This window comes from Arachis stenosperma, chromosome 9 (assembly GCF_014773155.1).
Source record: "Arachis stenosperma cultivar V10309 chromosome 9, arast.V10309.gnm1.PFL2, whole genome shotgun sequence".
In the NCBI taxonomy this organism is placed as follows: Eukaryota; Viridiplantae; Streptophyta; class Magnoliopsida; order Fabales; family Fabaceae; genus Arachis; species Arachis stenosperma.
This window is the reverse complement of record NC_080385.1, coordinates 42,788,739-42,812,475: the sequence shown is the minus strand read 5'-3', so window position 1 is coordinate 42,812,475 and position 23,737 is coordinate 42,788,739. Positions and strand designations below refer to the sequence as shown.

At 38.7% G+C, this 23,737-nt stretch overlaps 1 non-coding gene across 1 annotated transcript; it reads right to left on the bottom strand.

The window, feature by feature from the left end:
* Positions 1-20,364: 20,364 nt before the first annotated feature.
* Positions 20,365-20,468, bottom strand: LOC130953718 (small nucleolar RNA R71). The gene has a single exon (XR_009075879.1). It is a non-coding gene; the product is annotated as a small nucleolar RNA R71 (small nucleolar RNA).
* Positions 20,469-23,737: the final 3,269 nt, after the last annotated feature.

Sequence of the window (23,737 nt, the reverse complement as noted above, 5' to 3'; positions counted from 1 at the left end):
TATTAATCCCAATTTTTAATTGAAATTACAAAACTACCCTTAGCTTAACCCTAAACCTAATTTTGATACACCACCCCCAAAAATCCTTCTCTTCATGCTGCGCAGCCAACAGTCTCTCCTTCATCCTCTTTGCTGCGCAGCCCTGTGATAAACATAACACACACACCCACGAGGCACTGTTGGTCGCGGAGAAGGGGAAGAGGAGAGGAAGCAGTCGCGCCGGTGTACTGGGTTGCACCACCATCACGTCGCCGTCTGACAGAAGAGGGAGGCGGCGCGGTGAGTGTCATTGCCACCGTCGCCGCCGTCGTCAACAGAAGGAGAGGGAGACTGAGTCGCGGCGGAGTAGAGGGGGGAGCTCGCCATCGCACCACCACGTCGCCACCGATTTGCTGCCACCATGGAGGCGCCGTCCAGCCTGAGTAAGAGAGAGATAGAGACGACGCGAGGGAGAAAGGGAGCCATTGCGCTCTGCCGCTGCTAGCCCCGCCGTATCCTATGCCTCCAAGGGTCCCGTTCCGGTCGGATCTGTCGCCGTCCGGCTGTCGCACCACCGCGTCACTGTCATCGCCGAGTTGGGAGAGAGCTGCGAGGAGAGGGAGGCCGTGCGTTCAGTAGCGTGCGTCACCGCCCAAGGACCGCTGCTCACCCGCCGCTGCTACCGCCGGGAACCGCTACTGATTTGGTGAGCCTTGCCCTGTTTCTGGTTCTCCCTAGCTCTGCCAATTCACTCTTATTTTGAAGCTGTCAGTGAAACTATTTGTGTTTATTAAATGGTTATAGTAAGTTGCATCGCCGCTGCCATTTCTGGAGATGGTTGCTGGCTCGGTGTGGAGGTTACGATTGCAGCTAGTATTTTACTTTAGGACTGTTTTATCAGTTGCTGGAATCTCTGTTAGCTTGCCCGTTTGCTACTGGATCACCACCGATGCTGCGAATAGGTGTTGGGAACTACTAACGGAGCAGGTTGAGTCGCGGCGATTCCGGCTGCCAAGGGCGGTTCTGTGGCTATCGAAAACACCGCCAAAGCTTCTGTCCTTTGGTTCAGTCAGTATTCTTTAGTTACCGTAAGTATCTCTGCCTCGAAACCTTCCTCGTTCATATCCCGTTTTGTATTTTAAGGCTTTCGCAATGATAATGTTTTCTAGGATTAAGTTATCGGAGCCACATGTGGCGCATAAGGGTTGTCCTTGCTGCTGTGAGAGTAAACAAAGCTGTGATGTAAGCTGCCAGTAAATTCGAGTTGTTTGAGAGTTTTGGTGACGCATTTGGGCTATGGAATTTGCGTTTTGAGGTAGGGGCGCTTTCCAAAAACTATAGTTTATTATTGGAATTATTACATATGTATACTGATGTGAGATAATGTATTTGGTGATTGTATAATCCTTATGTGTTGTTGATTGTCCTGGATGAATGTAACCATAATTTGGTTTTGATGAATGGGTTGTTGTGTGGATTTGTAAAATGAAATGCTTTTGGAGTTGATTCTTTTGAAGCTTTGATATCTGAGTTTAATCCGTTGAGGATTGATTTGAATTGAGTTAATTATTTTGATGATATGAAAAGTCGAATGCACTTTTGAATTCAGCCTGGTTTACTTTAATTGATTTGGTTTTGGACAAATGATTTGTTATTGAACCGTTTCTTTAAAGCTTTGGAAATGAGTTATATCGATTGATATTGAGTTGATTTTGAAATGGTATCCTTGAGATACGCCACTGAGGCGATTGTTGGATTTAGCTTGCTTTAAATTAATTTCTGGTTTTGAGCTGTTGAAAAGGAATGAGAAACGGTTTAGTTGGGACCCGAACCGGGTGGCAAAAGTCCAAGTTTTAGGGGAGGTGCTGCCAAAATTTCTGCAAAATCCTAGTCTTGTTTGAAAAGTTAATTAAAAAGGGGTTAGATTTGAGAAATTGTATTATTTGATTTATTAAGAGGATATTTATGTTTTCAAGCTTAATTTATTTAATGAACCTTATACGTTGAGTTCGGCTTATTTAGAACTGAACTATTTTTACCGTTTGAATCACTGAAGGAAAGAATGATGCTCTAATATTGATTTTAATATAAAAAGGAGTTTTTAGTGATTTCAAAGGAATCTAGACTTTTGATTGATTAATCAAGTTTGAGGCATTTTGGAAGAGTTAGAAAAATGGGTTCTAAAAAGAAACCTGAAAGTGATTTGATTCAAATGAACCGGTTCCGTTTCAAATGAGTTGATTTTTGGACCGGGTTAGAACTTGTGATTTTGTATGGCCGGTTTTATAGTAAATTCAGTTTTATTTACTTGAACCGAGAATCTATGATTTTAAGAGTTTCAATGAATTTTAAGGAATTGATATAGGTTGACCTTCCCTAGAGACTTGGGACTCTGCCGAGAAACTTTTGTTATAAAATCCCATTGTTGGATGGGTGATTTTGAATGCTTTGAAATAAATCCTTAACTTTCCATGATTTGAAAGTTTGGAAAGAGAATGCCGAGAGTGGCTCTGTTTTAAAAAGGAAACTCACTTTGAGTAAATTTGGCTTATGAGCCTGAGATGATTTGAGAAATGAGATTTCTAAACGCCAAGGCTAAAAAGAGTTGAAACTTGATTTCAAAGTGAAATGATTTGAGAAAAAAGTGAATTATGGCTTAAATGCCGATTTTACGAGTTGATGATGTTGAATGTGGAAGTGCTGTTTTGTTGTGAGCCGGAATGGCTGTGTATGTTATGAATATTGGCTGGTTTTGGATTGAACCGTGAGCCGGAATGACTGTGTATGTCATGGATATTGGCTGGTTCTGGATTGAACCGTGAGCCGGAATGGCTGTGTATGCTATGAATATTGGCTGGTTCTGGACTGAACCGTGAGCCGGATGGCTGATATGGATGTTGATCCACTGATGAGAATGAATGCATGTATATGCTGAATTATTGATAATTGTGATTTGCACTTCCACTATCTGAGATACGAGTTTCCCTGGGTAGTAGCAGTGGCTAGCCACCACGTGCTCCAGGTTGAGACTTGATACTCTATTGACCCTATGTCGTAAGTGTGGCCGGGCACTGTGAAAGTCCCGGATGAGCTCGCCCCCGAAATATTCACCAGTGGGGGTGATGGATATGGATCATGTTTATGATCAAGTTTATGTTGAGTATAACTCGAGTTGGGGATGCGCGACAGAGGGACAGTCCAATGGTTAGCTACCAGGACTTGTCGGGTTGGCTCTATAACCGACAGATGATATCATCAGCCACTAGGGACAGGCATGCATCATATGCATCTATGTGACATTGTTTGGGTATGCATATTGTACTTGGTTTGCCTATGTGATTAACTGCTAATTGTTCTACTTGAAATAACTGTTTGTTTGTGTTTGCATCTTCCTACTTGTGTTTGCTTCTGGAACTATGTTGGATTGTGGTGGATTGGTTGTGGTTGGATTGTTTGGGCCTAGGGCCGTGGTTGAATGAGATGGACCGATGGTTGATTTCGGTTTTGTGGTTCTGGTTTGGAATAAGATATGAAAGGTTATTTTGGTTCAGTATAGATAAACCTTTCTGAAATGCTTTGATGTTTTGAGAATTGAACGGTTCCTCTTTCAGAAAAGATTTCTGACCTTACTTTTATTGTAAACTGTTGTTTTTGAAAAGAGGCATAAGATGGTTAATAATCACTGGTACGGTTTATCTTCATGTATCCTATTACAGTAATTCCCAAAAACCCTCTACTGAGAACCTTTTCGAGGATGATGTTCTCACCCCCTACATTTTTCCCCTTTCAGGATTTGGGCGCAGAAGTTATGAAGAGTTTAATTATTTGTTATTGAGATGCTCTGTATTGCTTTAGATTATTATTTTTGTACCCTCGCCTTTATCTTGATATATTTTGTAAGAGGGATAGGGATTTTATTGGTTAATGTTTGTAGTATTATTTATATATATATGTGTATGTATATACATGGATGTACTCTTTACGAGTTTATTATAAGTTGTATGATACCTATGGATGTACGTTATCGAATGGAGTATCTTGGGAACGATATTGTGGTAAAAAGTTTTAAACAGGCTCATATTTTAGTATTAAATAGTATAAGTGTCGTCGTAATGTCCGAGCTATCAGAGTTGCGCAGCCGGAAGCGTGAGCCTTGGTAGTTAGGGTGTTACATTATGGTATCAGAGCAGTCCTTCCTGTAGAGCTTGAGGAATGGACCGACTATGCTTCAATTGCATACTCTGAGCTTTTGTCATGTATTAGGTCTTGTCGGATGACGAGAATTAGAGATTTATGCACATGACGATCTATTGATTAACGCTGTTAGTCTTGCATTGCATAATTCTTGGTATTAAGTTTGGCCCGCTTAATACTAGTGAATTTTGTATATGAAAGCACTAATGAGTTATCATAGATGAAATCCGAGTTTTGAGTTAAGCGAATCGCGGGTTCTGGGAACGTTGAAAAACTTTTCTCGAGGCTGCTCAGTTATGTGTCTTGAATTCTGTTCGAGTCGACCTATTCTTTCGTATCCTAACTTGATGTTCTTGGTTACTAATCCTTTTGAAAAGTAGCTTGATTTTTCAACTTTATTCCTCCATCCATATGCATTCCTGTTTGAACTTAATTGCATATGCTTGTTTGGAATCCTTGTTGCATCTATCTTCCTCGGTTTGAGTTCTTCTTGATTCACGTATTCTTTGATATAGCTTTGAACTTGTCTTGACGTGCTGTGACTTTTAACTCCGGGTTCCGAATTCATTCTTAAAGAACTGGTTGATTCAGTTTTCCTCTTATTTGACAGTGATTACAGCTAATTTTGAGATTTTCACAAAAGTTGCTGTTGATTTGATATATACTTATCTACACATGTGGAACTTGAAGATTTCTCATACAGTTTAATGATTATTTATTTCTAATACATCGCCTGTGCTTTTACTGGTTTACGGAACTACATTTACTTTAAAGTACAATTTGACTTTCTAGTAATTTTACTATGGTTCCAACGCACATCTTCATTTGATTAGGTATTTGGATATTTTTCAAAATTTTGGAAAGGAAAGCTTTTTCACTTTTATCCCAGTTGAGTCTCATTTGATAAGCTTTACTTAACTTATTTTGAATTGAGTTTGATTTAGCATGCTATATGATTTATGCCATTGTTGTTCTTTTGAGAGTGTTGGACTCATAGCTTTCTTCCTATGAACGGACTAAATTCTCTACTAAACCTTCCATCTATATGAATATCATACTTGACCTTATTTTTAACTAATCTTTTACAATTTGTGAACATTACCATTGATCTTGGTTTTTTCAATCTTGTGAATCTCATTCTTATGTGAGTTAGTTTGATTCGTTTCAAAATAGTGCATCATTTATATATCCTCTCATTATCTTTACAGGAGTTTTTAGTCAAAGATTTATCCTTGAGAAATTACTAATGATTGAGTTGTCTTTCCCTACGACTTTTCTTTTGGGTCAATTGGAAGTTTGTTGGATGTTTCACGACTGGTGAATCTTGTTTGAACTACCTTGATTTAAAACCCTCTCTTGCATGGCTTGACTCTTTTTAAGTACATCCTAATTTTCTTGAATATCTTTCTGAGATGGTGATTTCAAGTATACTTTGGATTCTTGTTTCGGACTTTTTGAACTTTTGAATTCTCTTTGAAAAGGTTCTAAACTGAATTTATTTTTCTGTTGCTTGATTGAAATTGAAGCCATTGTTCAATTTTGACAAAGATGATTTAAAGTTGACATGTGCTATTTTAAATGAGGTTTTGAAAAGTTTTCTTGTTTAATGGAAACCTGTTCGTTTGTAACGCACCACTTGTTTCCTTACCAGATTGTAAGCAAAATTTTTACCTCGGAATTTCTTTTCTAAAAAGAGTTTAACTTCCTCTTTCGTCCTTGCTATGAATGTTATACACGCTTGTTTGAATATGAACTTTGAGAATTTTTGAACAAGCATTTGATTTCTCTTCTGAGTTTTATGATTGCTTTTGGTTAAGTTGTGCACCTAATTATCTTTCTAACATATTTAAGGAAATATTTTGCCTCTTAGCCAAACTTGTGTGCATTCTGTTTTTAAAGCTCTACATAACCTACTTCCACGTGAAATTGGTTTAGAGCAAAGCCACGTTTATGCTTTTGCTACTCTCTTGAAGGATGTTTGTTATTCAACTTTCTTTTAGAACTGCGAAGTGATTTTTTTCGCAAGTTTTCGATTCTTTTAGGAACAATGTATCCGTGAGTATTTTTAATCGTGCTCTTGAGTTCTATGAGCATTGTCTTGAGTCTGAGATATTCTTTCCTGTAAACCTCCTACTTCTTCGACTCAATTTGAATTTGTTTTGAACTAAGGCGCTGGTTCTCTTCTTATTGGTCCTATTGAATTTCTTGGATCCAAGGGTTATCTTTGGAGTTGTCAATTGATTTATTTCTAGCAAACTTCATTGCTTGAACGACTTTGTTTATCTGGGAATTGGATACATTCTCTTAAATCTATGGGCATTATCCTTGATATTGTTTCTCCTTGCTAGAATCTTGTGTCCTTCTGAGTAGACTCGAGAATTGTCTTGATATCACGTGCGACTTGTAGACGTAGTAACGCGATGCGTTAGTTCTTTAAGACGTGATATGTGTATATAGAAGATGAAACGGTAGGTGTACCACGTTATGAGTTGTGGGTGTTTTGTTCCCTGCGAACGGGTTTGCGGTTGTTAGACTTATGATCGGATATGGGGATTGAAAGGTGCTTAATGGAGTTGAAAAGTTGAAACTTCGAGGTTGATATGAGTTTAGTGTGCGGATGTTAAGCACGTCGTTTTAACCCTAGCCTGTTTTATAGCCTCGATGTCTTGCTTTACTATCACCTGTTTGACCCATGTTATCTTTTGTATTGAGCCTACCTTGGAACGTTTGCCTTGCAATCACACTCCTACCTTTGCACCCTTATGCATATGACAAACAAAGTATTTGAAAACTGTATATATGTTTATATGATGAGATATTTTTGCTTCTTCCTTAAATGTGTTCAAGGGTGAACTATTATGAAATTTCTTTTGTTTTGTATCAATTTTCGAGGACGAAAATTTTTATAAGGTGGGTAGAATGTAAGACCCAAAACTTTTGAAAAGTCTTATTATGATCATGTCTCAAATCATATGGTTATTTATAGCCTTATTTCAGAAATTATTTTATTAAAGGTAATTAAGGCAAGTTTTGATTTATTGAATTTGAAATAAGTTTTAGTTATTATCCAATTTTATAATTTATTGGATTATTTTCTATATTTGAATTATAAGGTTGATAGTTGTGAAATAATAAGGATTTCATATGTTTTGGACTAAGCAACTAATATTTTAAATATTAGTACTGCTATTTTGAAAAATAGAGAAATTAAGTATATTATTTCTAATTATTTGATTTGGGCATTTTGTTGAAAATAATTTGTAAAAGTGATGAGTAAATAGTATTTTTCTATATACAAATAGTGTTGGATTTAAATTAGATTTCAATTACTATATTAATCCCAATTTTTAATTGAAATTACAAAACTACCCTTAGCTTAACCCTAAACCTAATTTTGATACACCACCCCCAAAAATCCTTCTCTTCATGCTGCGCAGCCAACAGTCTCTCCTTCATCCTCTTTGCTGCGCAGCCCTGTGATAAACACAACACACACACCCACGAGGCACTGTTGGCCGCGGAGAAGGGGAAGAGGAGAGGAAGCAGTCGCGCCGGTGTACTGGGTTGCACCACCATCACGTCGCCGTCTGACAGAAGAGGGAGGCGGCGCGGTGGGTGTCATTGCCACCGTCGCCGCCGTCGCCAACAGAAGGAGAGGGAGACTGAGTCGCGGCGGAGTAGAGGGGGGGAGCTCGCCATCGCACCACCACGTCGCCATTGATTTACTGCCACCATGGAGGCGCCGTCCAGCCTGAGTAAGAGAGAGATAGAGACGACGCGAGGGAGAAAGGGAGCCATTGCGCTCTGCCGCTGCTAGCCCCGCCGTATCCTATGCCTCCAAGGGTCCCGTTCCGGTCGGATCTGTCGCCGTCCGGCCGTCGCACCACCACGTCACTGTCATCGCCGAGTTGGGAGAGAGCTGCGAGGAGAGGGAGGTCGTGCGTTCAGTAGCGTGCGTCACTGCCCAAGGACCGCCGCTCACCCACCGCTGCTACCGCCGGGAACCGCTACTGATTTGGTGAGCCTTGCCCTGTTTCTGGTTCTCCCTAGCTCTGCCAATTCACTCTTATTTTGAAGCTGTCAGTGAAACTGTTTGTGTTTATTAAATGGTTATAGTAAGTTGCATCGCCGCTGCCATTTCTAGAGATGGTTGCTGGCTCGGTGTGGAGGTTGTGATTTCAGCTAGTATTTCACTTTGGGACTATTTTATCTGTTGCTGGAATCTCTGTTAGCTTGCCCTTTTGCTGCTGGGTCACCACCAATGCTGAGAATAGGTGCTAGGAACTACTAACGGAGCAGGCTGAGTCGTGGCGATTCCGGCTGCCAAGGGCGGTTCTGTGGCTATTGGAAACACCGCCAAAGCTTCTGTCCTTTGGTTCAGTCAGTATTCTTTAGTTACCGTAAGTATCTCTGCCTCGAAACCTTCCTCGTTCATATCCCGTTATGTATTTTAAGGCTTTCGCAATGATAATGTTTTCTAGGATTAAGTTATCGGAGCCACATGTGGCGCGTAAGGGTTGTCCTTGCTGCTGTGAGAGTAAACAAAGCTGTGATGTAAGCTGCCAGTAAATTCGAGTTGTTTGAGAGTTTTGGTGACGCATTTGGGCTATGGAATTTGTGTTTTGAGGTAGGGGCGCTTTCCGAAAACTATAGTTTATTATTGGAATTATTACATATGGATACTGATGTGAGATAATGTATTTGGTGATTGTATAATCCTTATGTGTTGTTGATTGTCCTGGATGAATGTAACCATAATTTGGTTTCGATGAATGGGTTGTTGTGTGGATTTGTAAAATAAAATGCTTTTGTAGTTGATTCTTTTGAAGCTTTGATATCTGAGTTTAATCCGTTGAGGATTGATTTGAATTGAGTTAATTATTTTGATGATATGAAAAGTCGAATGCACTTTTGAATTCAGCCTGGTTTACTTTAATTGATTTGGTTTTGGACAAATGATTTGTTATTGAACCGTTTCTTTAAAGCTTTGGAAATGAGTTATATCGATTGATATTGAGTTGATTTTGAAATGGTATCCTTGAGATACGCCACTGAGGCGATTGTTGGATTTAGCTTGCTTTAAATTGATTTCTGGTTTTGAGATGTTGAAAAGGAATGAGAAACGGTTTAGTTGGGACCCGAACCGGGTGGCAAAAGTCCAAGTTTTAGGGGAGGTGCTGCCAAAATTTCTGCAAAATCCTAGTCTTGTTTGAAAAGTTAATTAAAAAGGGGTTAGATTTGAGAAATTGTATTATTTGATTTATTAAGAGGATATTTATGTTTTCAAGCTTAATTTATTTAATGAACCTTATACGTTGAGTTCGGCTTATTTAGAACTGAACTATTTTTACCGTTTGAATCACAGAAGGAAAGAATGATGCTCTAATATTGATTTTAATATAAAAAGGAGTTTTTAGTGATTTCAAAGGAATCTAGACTTTTGATTGATTAATCAAGTTTGAGGCATTTTGGAAGAGTTAGAAAAATGGGTTCTAAAAAGAAACCTGAAAGTGATTTGATTCAAATGAACCGGTTCCGTTTCAAATGAGTTGATTTTTGGACCGGGTTGGAACTTGTGATTTTGTATGGCCGGTTTTATAGTAAATTCAGTTTTATTTACTTGAACCGAGAATCTATGATTTTAAGAGTTTCAATGAATTTTAAGGAATTGATATAGGTTGACCTTCCCTAGAGACTTGGGACTCTGCCGAGAAACTTTTGTTATAAAATCCCATTGTTGGATGGGTGATTTTGAATGCTTTGAAATAAATCCTTAACTTTCCATGGTTTGAAAGTTTGGAAAGAGAATGTCGAGAGTGGCTCTGTTTTAAAAAAGAAACTCACTTTGAGTAAATTTGGCTTATGAGCCTGAGATGATTTGAGAAATGAGATTTCTAAAAGCCAAGGCTAAAAAGAGTTGAAACTTGATTTCAAAGTGAAATGATTTGAGAAAAAAGTGAATTATGGCTTAAATGCCGATTTTACGAGTTGATGATGTTGAATGTGGAAGTGCTGTTTTGTTGTGAGCCGGAATGGCTGTGTATGTTATGAATATTGGCTGGTTTTGGATTGAACCGTGAGCCGGAATGACTGTGTATGTCATGGATATTGGCTGGTTCTGGATTGAACCGTGAGCCGGAATGGCTGTGTATGCTATGAATATTGGCTGGTTCTGGACTGAACCGTGAGCCGGATGGCTGATATGGATGTTGATCCACTGATGAGAATGAATGCATGTATATGCTGAATTATTGATAATTGTGATTTGCACTTCCACTATCTGAGATACGAGTTTCCCTGGGTAGTAGCAGTGGCTAGCCACCACGTGCTCCAGGTTGAGACTTGATACTCTGTTGACCCTATGTCGTAAGTGTGGCCGGGCACTGTGAATGTCCCGGATGAGCTCGCCCCCGAAATATTCACCAGTGAGGGTGATGGATATGGATCATGTTTATGATCAAGTTTATGTTGAGTATAACTCGAGTTGGGGATGTGCGACAGAGGGACAGTCCAATGGTTAGCTACCAGGACTTGTCGGGTTGGCTCTATAACCGACAGATGATATCATCAGCCACTAGGGACAGGCATGCATCATATGCATCTATGTGACATTGTTTGGGTATGCATATTGTACTTGGTTTGCCTATGTGATTAACTGCTAATTGTTCTACTTGCAATAACTGTTTGTTTGTCTTTGCATCTTCCTACTTGTGTTTGCTTCTGGAACTATATTGGATTGTGGTGGATTGGTTGTGGTTGGATTGTTTGGGCCTAGGGCCGTGGTTGAATTAGATGGACCGATGGTTGATTTCGGTTTTGTGGTTCTGGTTTGGAATAAGATATGAAAGGTTATTTTGGTTCAGTATAGATAAACCTTTCTGAAATGCTTTGATGTTTTGAGAATTGAACGGTTCCTCTTTCAGAAAAGATTTCTGACCTTACTTTTATTGTAAACTGTTGTTTTTGAAAAGAGGCATAAGATGGTTAATAATCATTGGTACGGTTTATCTTCATGTATCCTATTACAGTAATTCCCAAAAACCCTCTACTGAGAACCTTTTCGAGGATGATGTTCTCACCCCCTACATTTTTCCCCTTTCAGGATTTGGGCGCAGAAGTTATGAAGAGTTTAATTATTTGTTATTGAGATGCTCTGTATTGCTTTAGATTATTATTTTTGTACCCTCGCCTTTATCTTGATATATTTTGTAAGAGGGATAGGGATTGTATTGGTTAATGTTTGTAGTATTATTTATATATATATGTGTATGTATATACATGGATGTACTCTTTACGAGTTTATTATAAGTTGTATGATACCTATGGATGTACGTTATCGAATGGAGTATCTTGGGAACGATATTGTGGTAAAAAGTTTTAAACAGGCTCATATTTTAGTATTAAATAGTATAAGTGTCGTCGTAATGTCCGAGCTATCAGAGTTGCGCAGCCGGAAGCGTGAGCTTTGGTAGTTAGGGTGTTACATTATGGTATCAGAGCAGTCCTTCCTGTAGAGCCTGAGGAATGGACCGACTATGCTTCAATTGCATACTCTGAGCTTTTGTCATGTATTAGGTCTTGTCGGATGACGAGAATTAGAGATTTATGCACATGACGATCTATTGATTAACGCTGTTAGTCTTGCATTGCATAATTCTTGGTATTAAGTTTGGCCCGCTTAATACTAGTGAATTTTGTATATGAAAGCACTAATGAGTTATCATAGATGAAATCCGAGTTTTGAGTTAAGCGAATCGCGGGTTCTGGGAACGTTGAAAAACTTTTCTCGAGGCTGCTCAGTTATGTGTCTTGAATTCTGTTCGAGTCGACCTATTCTTTCGTATCCTAACTTGATGTTCTTGGTTACTAATCCTTTTGAAAAGTAGCTTGATTTTTTAACTTTATTCCTCCATCCATATGCATTCCTGTTTGAACTTAATTGCATATGCTTGTTTGGAATCCTTGTTGCATCTATCTTCTTCGGTTTGAGTTCTTCTTGATTCACGTATTCTTTGATATAGCTTTGAACTTGTCTTGACGTGCTGTGACTTTTAACTCCAGGTTCCGAATTCATTCTTAAAGAACTGGTTGATTCAGTTTTCCTCTTATTTGACAGTGATTACAGCTAATTTTGAGATTTTCACAAAAGTTACTATGACAGTTATTATAAGTTGTATGATACCTATGGATGTACGTTATCGAATGGAGTATCTTGGGAACGATATTGTGGTAAAAAATTTTAAATAGGCTCATATTTTAGTATTAAATAGTATAAGTGTCGTCGTAATGTCCGAGCTATCAGAGTTGCGCAGCCGGAAGCGTGAGCTTTGGTAGTTAGGGTGTTACACTCAAAACTTAGAATGCATAAATATGTAGTAAACACAGTTGATGGGAAGTTAGATTTTGTATTTTAATTAAATGGATTGTCTTGAGTTAGGTGGAAAGTTTATGTTAATTAAGGATTCAGATTTTAGTCCACTTGGCCAAATACAATCCTACCTTGACCCTAACCCCATTACAACCCTTAAAAGACCTCTTGATTTGTGTATTGGTGCATTAAATTTTTGTTGATTGTTAGATGAAGAGCAAGTTATAGAAAGCAAGATTAGTAGAGAACTGAGAGAATTGACCCTAGACACTTGAGAGTTAGAATGATATACACTACTAGTAAGGGTTCAGTGCTTAATTCTATGATCCCTGCATTTATGAGCTATCTTCTTCTTGCAAGTTATTTATATTGTATTTTGTGATTTGAATTAGTGAAATCCAGTTCATATTTATTCTTGAAAGATTTATTTACTTTTTCATCAAGTAGGTAGAATCATTTTAGCATGTAGTTGCATTCACATTCATAGGTTGCTTTGCATGAGTCTTGCATTTCCTTACTCATTTATTTGGTCTCCTTGAGTTTAGCATGAGGACATGCTAATGTTTAAGTTTGGGGAGGTTGATAAACCACTATTTTATGGTTTACAATGTGTTTAATTGTGTGGTTTTATCATGGACTTTACCCACTTATTCATATAATTAGCATGCATTTATATTTCCTTCCTAAAATTATTACATGATTGAAAACATGCTTCTTTGGTCTTAATTTAGCTAATCTTAATCCTCTCTTATTACCATTCGATGCCTTGATCTGTGTGTTAAGTGTTTTAGGCTTTATAGGGCATGAATGAGTGAGAGATTGGGAAGGAAGCTTGCAAAAATGGAAGGAACACAAGAAATTGAGGAGATGACCAGCGAGAAGTGACGCGTACGCGTCAGCGACGCGACCGTGCGGAAGAAAGGAATCCGCAGTGACGCGGTCGCATGGCTCACGCGACCGCGCGGATTGGAAAAGCACAAGTGACGCGGAAGCGTGGATGATGCGAATGCGTGGCAGGGAAAAACGCGAATGACGCGTCCGCATGGATGACGCGATCGCGTGACATGCGCGATCTGCAGAATTACAAAAGTCGCTGGCAGAGATTCTGGGCCGCATTTCAACCCAGGTTTTGGCCCAGAAACACAGATTGAAGTCAAGGAACTTGCAGAGACTCAGGATGCTCTCATAATTCATAATTTTAGTTTTAGATGTAGTTTTTAGCCTCTCTCTTAGGATTTAGGTAGGATTTTTAGAAATTAGGATTTATTTCAACTCTTCATCAGGTTCAATATCTTTTTATTTCGACTCCTCTTAATTGTTGATTATTGATGTTGCTTATTTGGCTTATGACTCTTCATATTTGGATTGATTTTATTTTATTAATGCAATTGAGGTATTTTAGATTTATGATTGTTTTCTCTAATTTATGTTATTGATGCTTGTGCTCCATCCAAATTATTTTCATTCAAGTAGGTTTTATTCCCTTTAGGCTTTGGTTAATTAATTGGTAACTCTTGAGTTATCAAACTCATTGTTGACTGAAAATTGAAATTCTTCAAGAATTGATTCGAGATCCAATAACTCTAACTTTTCCTAAGGAAAGACTGGGACTTGAGGATTCGAATTAATTCATTCACTTGACTTACCTTCATAGTTAGAGGTTAACAAAGTGAGAGAAAAATCCAATTCTCATCAAAATTGATAAGGATAACTAGGACCGGACTTCTAGTTCTCATACCTTGCCAAGTGTTTATTTTACAGTCAATTATTTATTTTACTTGTCATTCATCAGAATTGTTCCTCATTCTTAAAACCCCCAATTTTCAAACTCATAACTAATAATAAGAACATACCTCCCTGCAATTCCTTGAGAAGACGACCCGAGGTTTAAATACTCGGTTATCAATTTTAAAGGGGTTTGTTACTTGTGACAACCAAAACGTTTGCACGAAGGGATTTCTGTTGGTTTAGAATCTATATCTACAACGCGACTATTTTTATAAAATTCTTTACTAGTAAAAATCCTATCGTCATGGACTATCTAGTTCTTTTGACCATTCGGTCTTTCATGGGGGCTGGCCATTCGGCCATGCCTGAACCTTCATCACTTATGTATTTTCAACGGTGGTGTTTCTACACACCATAGATTAAGGGTGTGGAGCTCTATTGTACCTCAAGTTTTAATGCAATTACTACTATTTTCTATTCAATTTCGCTTATTCTTCTTCTAAGATATTCGTTGCACTTCAACATGATGAATGTGATGATCCGTGACACTCATCATCATTCTCACCTATGAACGCGTGACTGACAACCACTTCCGTTCTACCTTAGACCAGGCGCATATCTCTTGGATTCCTTAATCAGAATCTTCGTGGTATAAGCTAGATTGATGGCGGCATTCATGAGAATCCGGAAAGTCTAAACCTTGTCTGTGGTATTCCGAGTAGGATTCAAGGATTGAATGACTGTGACGAGCTTCAAACTCGCGATTGTTGGGCGTGATGACAAACGCAAAAGAATCAAGGAATTCTATTCCAACATGATCGAGAACCAACAGATGATTAGCCGTGCCGTGACAGAGCATTTGGACCTTTTTCACTGAGAGGATGGGATATAGCCATTGACAACAGTGATGCCCTACATACAGCTAGCCATGGAAAAGAATAAGAAGGATTGAAGGAAGGCAGTAGGAAAGCAGAGATCCAACAGGGACAAGCACCTCCACATAGCCTCTAATTTGTGTTTTCTGGGCAGAGAACTGGGTCAGAAACAGCCCAGAATTCGCTGGTTGCGAATTCAAACACGCTGATTTTTGCCACTGCAACATGGCCGCGTGGATGACGCGTTCACGTCGCCTATCGTTAGAGTAACTATGGCATTTTATATATCAAATCAAAACCCCGGACGTTAGCTTTCTAACGCAACTGAAACCGTGTCGTTTGGATCTCTGTAGCTAAAGTTATAGCTGTTTGAGTGCGAAGAGGTCTGGCTGGATAGCTTAGCAATTTCTCCAACTTCTTGTATACCTTCCACTTTTGCATGCTTCCTTTCTATCCTCTAAGCCATTCCTGCCCTGTAATCTCTGAAATCACTTAACACACATATCAAGGCATCTAATGGGAATAAGAGAGGATTAAATATAGGGAACTTAAGGCCAAAGAAGCATGTTTTCAATCAAAGCACATAATTAGGAAGGCAAATGTAAAACCATGCAAATAGTATGAATAAGTGGGTAAAGAGTTGATAAAATCCACTCAATTGAGCACAAGATAAACCATAAAATAGTGGTTTATCAACCTTCCCACACTTAAATAATAGCATGTCCTCATGCTAAGCTCAAGAGAAGCTATAAAGGGGTGAAGAGGAATGGTAGAATGTATGAAATGCAACCTATCTATATGAATGCAACTACATGCAAAATGTTTCTACCTACTTAGTTAAAAGTAAATAAACTCTGCAAGACAAACATAAATCAGATTTCACTAATTCAAATCATACAATAAAAAGCAAGTAAACTTGTAAGAAGATAGCTCATGAAAGCAGGGAACATAGAATTAAGCACTGAACCCTTACTGGTAGTGTATATGCACTCTAATCTCTCAAGTGTATAGGGTAATTCACTCTACTCTTCTCTAATCATGCTTTCTAAACCTTGTTCTTCATCTAATCAATCAACAAAATTTAGTATACCAATGCAAACATCATGAGGTCTTTTCAAGGTTGTAATTGGGCTAAGGTAAGGGTGAGGGTATATATATATATATATGGTTAAGTGAGCTATAAATTGAATCTTTGACTAACCAAGCTCTCGCCTAGCATACATACACTCTATATAACTCTAGAATCATGCCTAGCTACCCAAAATTCCCACTTTTGTATGATTCCCATACTCATGTACCAAAATTTTTTTTATATTTCTTTATTTTTGTCACATGTGCATTGATATTTTCATTAACTTAGTATTGGGGTAATTTTGTCCCCTTATTTATTTATTTATTTATATTATATATATATATATATATATTTTCTTTTTCTCTTTTTTTCTTTTTTTTTTTTGAATCATAAAAGCAAACATAACTTATCAATGCACATGGATTCTCCATTATTTTTCTATTTTGGTTTTTCATGAGTAGGTTCCCAAATTCCCAATATTCAAATAATTTAGAAACATGATACATTTCCTTATTAACCCATGTTCCCACAGTTTCCCCACACTTAATTGTTACACAATCCCTATCTTAAGCTAACCAAAGATTCAATTGGGATATTTAATTGTTTTTCTGCTTTAAGGCTAGTGATGTGGTAAAATACAGAACAAATGGGGATTAAAAGGCTCAAAGTGGCTTGACAAGGGTGATTTAAAGGGTAGGTTTATTTGGGATAAGTGAGCTAAAATAAAACAATGGCCTCAATCATATGCAAGCATGTAAATATACTAAATAATGGACATATAGATTGGAACAAAATATAGATTACAATCATAGAGAAGGGAACACACAGGAATAAAATATTTATGGTTAAATAATGTAACCATATAAATAAGCTCAAAGTCTCACAGGTTGTGTGTTCTTTGGCTCAAAAACCATGTTCCAAATACAACTTCAAACAAATTTAAAAAAAATTTCAATTTAAATTAGTGAAATACTATAAAGATTTCTTGAAAAAGAAAATATTACTTCAACCAAGTAGTAACTAAATGCACAAAATCAAATAAATATGCAATCAAACATGCAAATGCAACAACTAACAAGAAAAATAAACCATTGGTGTTGAGATTGTGATGCCAAGGCATCTTAGGCTAGTTTCACTAGCATTTTTCTGTTAGTTTTAGTTGTTTTATGCATTTTCTTGAGCTTAAAGTAACCAAGAATGGTTAAATGAATAACAAAGCAATGAACCATCCAAACAGTATGATTTTGATGCAAATTCCATGAGTTTTTAGTTATATTACTTGAATGCTATGAATGGAAGATTTCTCATGAAATTTTGCAAGACTTTGATGCAGTTGTTTGGATGATTTCAGGGAAGAAGAGGTTAGGCAAGGAAGCAACAAAATCAATAAAGGAAGCTTGAATATCACATGTGGAGTTTAAGTTCCAGTTTAAGCTTAAACTGGAACTTAAACTGCCAAGCCATATAATGCTGGGAACTATCAGTGGCGTTTAAGCTCCAGTTTAAGCTTAAACTGGAGCTTAAACGCCAAAATCATGAAAGCTGAGGAAAAGCTGAAAGTGGCGTTTAACATCCAGTTTAACCTTAAACTGGAAGTTAAACGCCAGAAATGCGAAATGCACCAGGGAGCCATTTCCACGTTTAAGCTCCAGTTTAACCTTAAACTGGAGCTTAAACGTGTTCGACCAAAATTCTCCTCCAGGGTTGCTTTCTTCCATTTCCACGTTTAAGCTTCAGTTTAACCTTAAACTGAAGCTTAAACGTGTTTGACAAAAATTCTCCTCCAGGGTTGCTTTCTTCCATTTCCACGTTTAAGCTTCAGTTTAACCTTAAACTGAAGCTTAAACGTGCTTGAGTTATACCACCTCCAGGAGTGTCCAACGTTTAAGTTCCAGTTTAAGCTTAAACTGGAACTTAAACGTGCTTCCACAAAAGGCATCACTGGAAGTGTTTGGCGTTTAAATTGCAGTTTAAGCTTAAACTGCAACTTAAACGCCACTATTTGAAAAGGTTTCTGGGCCAAAGATATTACAGTTTTAAGTTAGCATTTGAGCACAAACATTAACTTAAACGTACTCTGGTATGAAACCCAATTGAATATCATGGTTTATGGGATTGGGCCTGAAGAATTGATGAGTCTGGAATTTCAATTTGTTGAGTCATGTGTCATTACTTGATTATCACTAAGTTGACTCAATGAATGTTACAGAATTGGATCAGCAGCCTTATCAGGATTATGGATCATAAACCCAAAGCAAAAGGAAATCAGGGAAAGGCCTCAAAGCCCAAGAAACACAACAGAAGCTTAATTTAGAAAGTGTATAAATAGGATAGAATTTAAGTTAGTTAGGGGATTTTTGAGGACTTTTGGATCATTTTTCTAGTTTTCATACTTTTTGTAATTGAATTCAGAGCTATGACTCACTAAACCCCCTTTCATTGGGTTAGGGAGCTCTATTGTAATTCAATGAATCAATAATAGTTTTTATCTTCTTCTTCAATCTTTTCTCTTGAATTTTTGTTAGAAAGCTTCTCGATCTAATTCCATTGGTTAGTTGTCTTGGGAAAGAAACTATCCATAATTGGAATCCTTCGGAACCTTGGGAAAGGAATGGAGGATTCATGCTAGAGAAGCTTTCTCACAGTGAATTGGATTGGGGTTTGGATGGATATTGTGACATGTAATCCTACCAAATTGTGGTTCATGAAACTGTGTGGTATAATCAGTGATCGAGCGTCATCTCTTCTTATGAACATTTAAACCAAGGGATTGGGAATTTGTTTGTTTTTAGAGAGAATTGGTGAGCCAAGGGATTGGGATCCAATCATATAAGATTGCCAAGCAAAATTCAATGAACGCATTGGTTGAGGAAGGGATAAAAATGTTTTGATTCGGAGATCTCAATATCTCTTGAAACCCAATGAATTCCCCATTTCTGATCTACCACTTTCTCTTTACATTCTGCAATTAAATTCATGCAATCACCCCGATCCCTTTTTAATTTCAGCAATTTAGCTTCTCGCTCTTTAATTCATGCAATTTAAGATTCCGCAATTTCAATTTCTTGCCATTTACGTTTCCCGCCAATTTTACATTCCGCAATTCTCATCTAAATCTTGATTCCGCTCAACTAGAACACACCTCTAATCCGAATTGCTCACTCAACCAATCCTTGTGGGATTCGACCTCACTCTATTGTGAGTTTTTACTTGACGATAACCGGTGCACTTGCCGGAAGGAATTTTTGCCGATCGTGCAATTTCCTAAAATCGTAGCATCAAGTTTATGGCGCCGTTGCCGGGGATTGGTTTTCGATTGACAATTCTCAAATTGGAAGTTAACTAGATTGAGCATTTTTCTTGTTTTGTTAATTCAGTTCAAGTTACTTGTTGAATTTTAATTTCTGCACTCTGTTACTTGCTTTCTTTCTTTATGCCTTTAAATTCAAGCAACTAACTCACTGACTCACTAACTATTTGAATTAATTCCTCAACTGCTCTAACCATACTCTTCCATTAACCAAGAGTATTTCACTTGTTTGTTGCCTGTGCGGTGTTCTTGTATGACAGGTAGGAGAAGAGAGACATCAACTCATCCATATACCGAACCAGAGAGGACCCTTCATAAACTTAGAAGGGAAGCAAGAGGGAAGAGAGTACTGGGAGAAGAAGAATCTGAAGGAGAATCTGAGGACAATTTTGAGGAAGCTCTAGATCTCAACATGGATAGAGAAGTTCACAACCATGAGAGAGCTGATGGAAACAATGCCATTCCCGAGAGGAGGGTTCTTGGTTCATACATAAACCCAACCTCTGGGAATTGTGGTAGCAGCATTCAGAAACCACCCATTCAGGCCAACAATTTTGAACTCAAACCACAGCTAATATCACTGGTGGAGAATCATTGTTCATTTGGTGGAAGTGCTAATGAAGATCCAAACCAACATCTCACAAAATTCCTGAGAATTTGCGACACTGTGAAGTCCAATGGAGTCCAGGAAGATGCCTATAAACTGCTCTTGTTCCCATTTTCACTTAGGGACAAGGCAGCTAAGTGGCTGGAATCATTCCCAATGGGGAGCCTAACAACCTGGGATGAGGTGGAAAGCAAGTTTCTGGCACGTTTCTACCCCCCACAAAAGGTCAATAGGCTTCGATCTGAGGTTCAGACTTTTAGACAACAAGATGGTGAAACTCTCTACGAGGCATGGGAGAGGTTCAAGGATTTGACAAGGAAATGCCCACCAGACATGTTCCATGACTGGGTGCAATTGCATATTTTCTATGATGGACTTTCTTATGAATCAAGGAAGGCTGTAGACCATTCATCAGGAGGTTCATTGAACAAGAAAAAGACTGTGGAAGAAGCCATTGAAGTGATTGAGACAGTGGCTGAGAATGAGTACTACTATGCTTCAGAGAGACACAACACTAAGGGAGTCATGGAGCTGAACCATGTTGATACAATTCTAGCCCAAAACAAGGTGTTTGCCAAGAAACTAGCAGAGCTCACCAGGAAATTAGAAACAAATCAAGTGGCTGCAATACACACACAAGATCAAGAGGAGGTAAGCACTGAAGGAGGTGATTGGGAAGAGGCCAACTATGTGGGAAATCAACAAAGGCAACCATATGATCCACATTCCAACACTTACAACCCAAGCTGGAAAAACCACCCAAACTTTGGGTGGGGAAACCAGCAAACCCAACCACAAAACCACAAACCTTACAACCCCAACCAACATAACAATTCCACATACCAAAACTCCAACCAAAGATCATACCAAGCCACACAAAACACTTACTCCCAACCACCATGTCATGGCCAAAATAATCAACCTGCCCAACCTAATCCGAACCAACAATTTCAAGATCAATTAAACAGGATAGAAGGAATGCTTGCAAACATGGGTCAGGACATAAGTGAGTTGAAAAGCTTTAGGGATGATGTGAGATCTACCTTAAGGAACCATGGTGAAAAACTCAAGAGGATGGAGTCTCGAGTAGGAGAGCTATCTCAACAGGCCCCCAAGTCAACTGTAGTGTTCCCTAGTGACACAGAAAAGAATCCTAAAGGGGAACAAAAGGGAGTGAGATGGGAAGAATGCAAGGCCATCACCACATTGAAGGAAGTCTCAGAAGAAGAAGGAATCAGACCCTCAGAACAGGAGCCAGAAATCTTGAAGGAAGGTGTGGAAGAAGCTAAGCAGGAAAGTGAAACTGAGCAAGCCAAGGAACTGCAAAATAAAGGCATGCTGGAAACATACCAACCAAAAGCACCATTTCCTCAGAGGTTAGGAGGAGGTGAAAAAGGGAAAACATATTCAAGGTTTTTAGAGACATTTAAGTCTCTCCATATCAATATTCCCTTTCTTGAGATTCTCCAGCAGATGCCTACACATATCAAGTATTTGAAGGAATTGCTGAGCAAGAAAAGAGTTTTGAAGGGAGGACAAACTGTAATAATGAACAAAGAATGCAGTGCCCTCATCAAGAAGGACATAGTCTCTAAGAAAACAGACCCAGGAAGTTTTCATATCCCCTGCATCATAGGGGAAACAAAAATTGACAGAGGATTCTGTGATCTAGGAGCTAGCATAAATGTGATGCCTCTGACTCTTATGAAGATGCTACAACTGAATGAGGTAAGATCCACTGATGTAATCATACAACTGGCTGACAAAACTCAGAAGCAAGCTGAAGGGGTAGTTGAGAATGTGCTGGTGAAAGTGGGAAATTATTTCTTCCCCACAGACTTTGTCATTTTGTACATGGAGGAAAGCTACCTACACCCTATCATTCTGGGAAGGCCATTTCTAGCCACTGCTAGAGCGCTCATAGATGTAGAACAAGGAGAGCTAATTTTGAGAATACATGATGAACAGCTCATTTTCCATGTTTTCAAACCTGCATCTGAGCCTGAACCAGAACCTGAAAAGCCTAAGGATGATAGTAGCCATCTGTGTTTGGAGGAAAGCAACCCAGCAGCTGAAACTCTGAAACAGTCCTTGGAAGGCAAACAATAATTGCAAGAGTTAAAGCCACAAGAATCAATAGAAACAGCTCAGAAGGATCCTCCTGGCATAAGGGTCAATGAAGAAATCCTCAAGAGAGAGGGAAGAATTGTAAAGAAATTGCCAAGAGGGTGGAGAAACAAGAAAATTCCCACTGAATGTTTCTCTCCGGGAGATAAAGTGATTGACATGCGAAATTGTGAACTATACTTTTTCACAACTCTCATAATCCCTGGTAATGGCTCCAAAAACTTGGTGCGCCTAATACCATGGCATTACACAACTTCGCACGACTAACCAGCAAGTGCACTGGGTCGTCCAAGTAATAAACCTTACGTGAGTAAGGGTCGATCCCACGGAGATTGTTAGTAATGAAGCAAGCTATGGTCATCTTGTAAATCTTAGTCAGGCAAACTCAGATATATATGGTGATGAACGAAAATAACATAGAAAATAAGGATAGTGATACTTATGTATATCATAGGTGTATGAGCTTCAGACAAGTGTATGAAGATGCCTTCCCTTCCGTCTCTCTGCTTTCCTACAGTCTTCATCCAATCCTTCTTACTCCTTTCCATGGCAAGCTCGTGTAGGGTCTCACTGTTGTCAGCAGCTACCTCCCATCCGCGCAGTGAAAGCTAATGCAAACACTCTGTCACAGTGCTGCCAATCACCGGTTTGGTTCCCTCCCCTACCGGAATAGAATAACTCTTTTGCGTCTGTCACTAACGCCCAGTAGGTTACAGGTTTGAAGCACGTCACAGTCATTCAGTCATTGAATCCTACTCAAAATACCACAGACAAGGTTAGACCTTTCGGATTCTCTTGAATGCTGCCATCAGTTCTTGCCTATACCACGAAGACTCTGATCTCATGGAATGGTTGGCTCGTTTGTCAGGCGAGCACTCGGTTGTCAGGCGATCAACCATGCATCATGCAATCAGAAATCCAAGAGATATTCACTAAGCCTCAGATGCTTGTAGAACAAGAATGGTTGTCAGTCACCTTGTTCATAGGTGAAGAACAAGTGATATCTTGGTAAAAGAACAAGTGGAATTGAATGGAAGAACAATAGTAATTGCATTAATACTCGAGGTACAGCAGAGCTCCACACCTTAATCTATGGTGTGTAGAAACTCCACCGTTGAAAATACATAAGCACAAGGTCTAGGCATGGCCGAATGGCCAGCCTCCCAAAGTGATCAAAAGATCTAAAAACAAAGGATTCCAAAGATCAGATGATATAAAGATTTCTAATACAATAGTGAAAGGTCCTATATATAAGAAACTAATACATGAGTGAGTAAATGACATAAAAATCCACTTCCGGGCCCACTTGGTGTGTGCTTGGGCTGAGCAATGAAGAAATTTCGTGTAGAGACTCTCCTTGGAGTTAAACGCCAGCTTTAGTGCCAGTTTGGGCGTTTAACTCCCAATTAGGTGCCAGTTCCGGCGTTTAACGCTGGAATTTCTTGAGGTGACTTTGAACGCCGGTTTGGGCCATCAA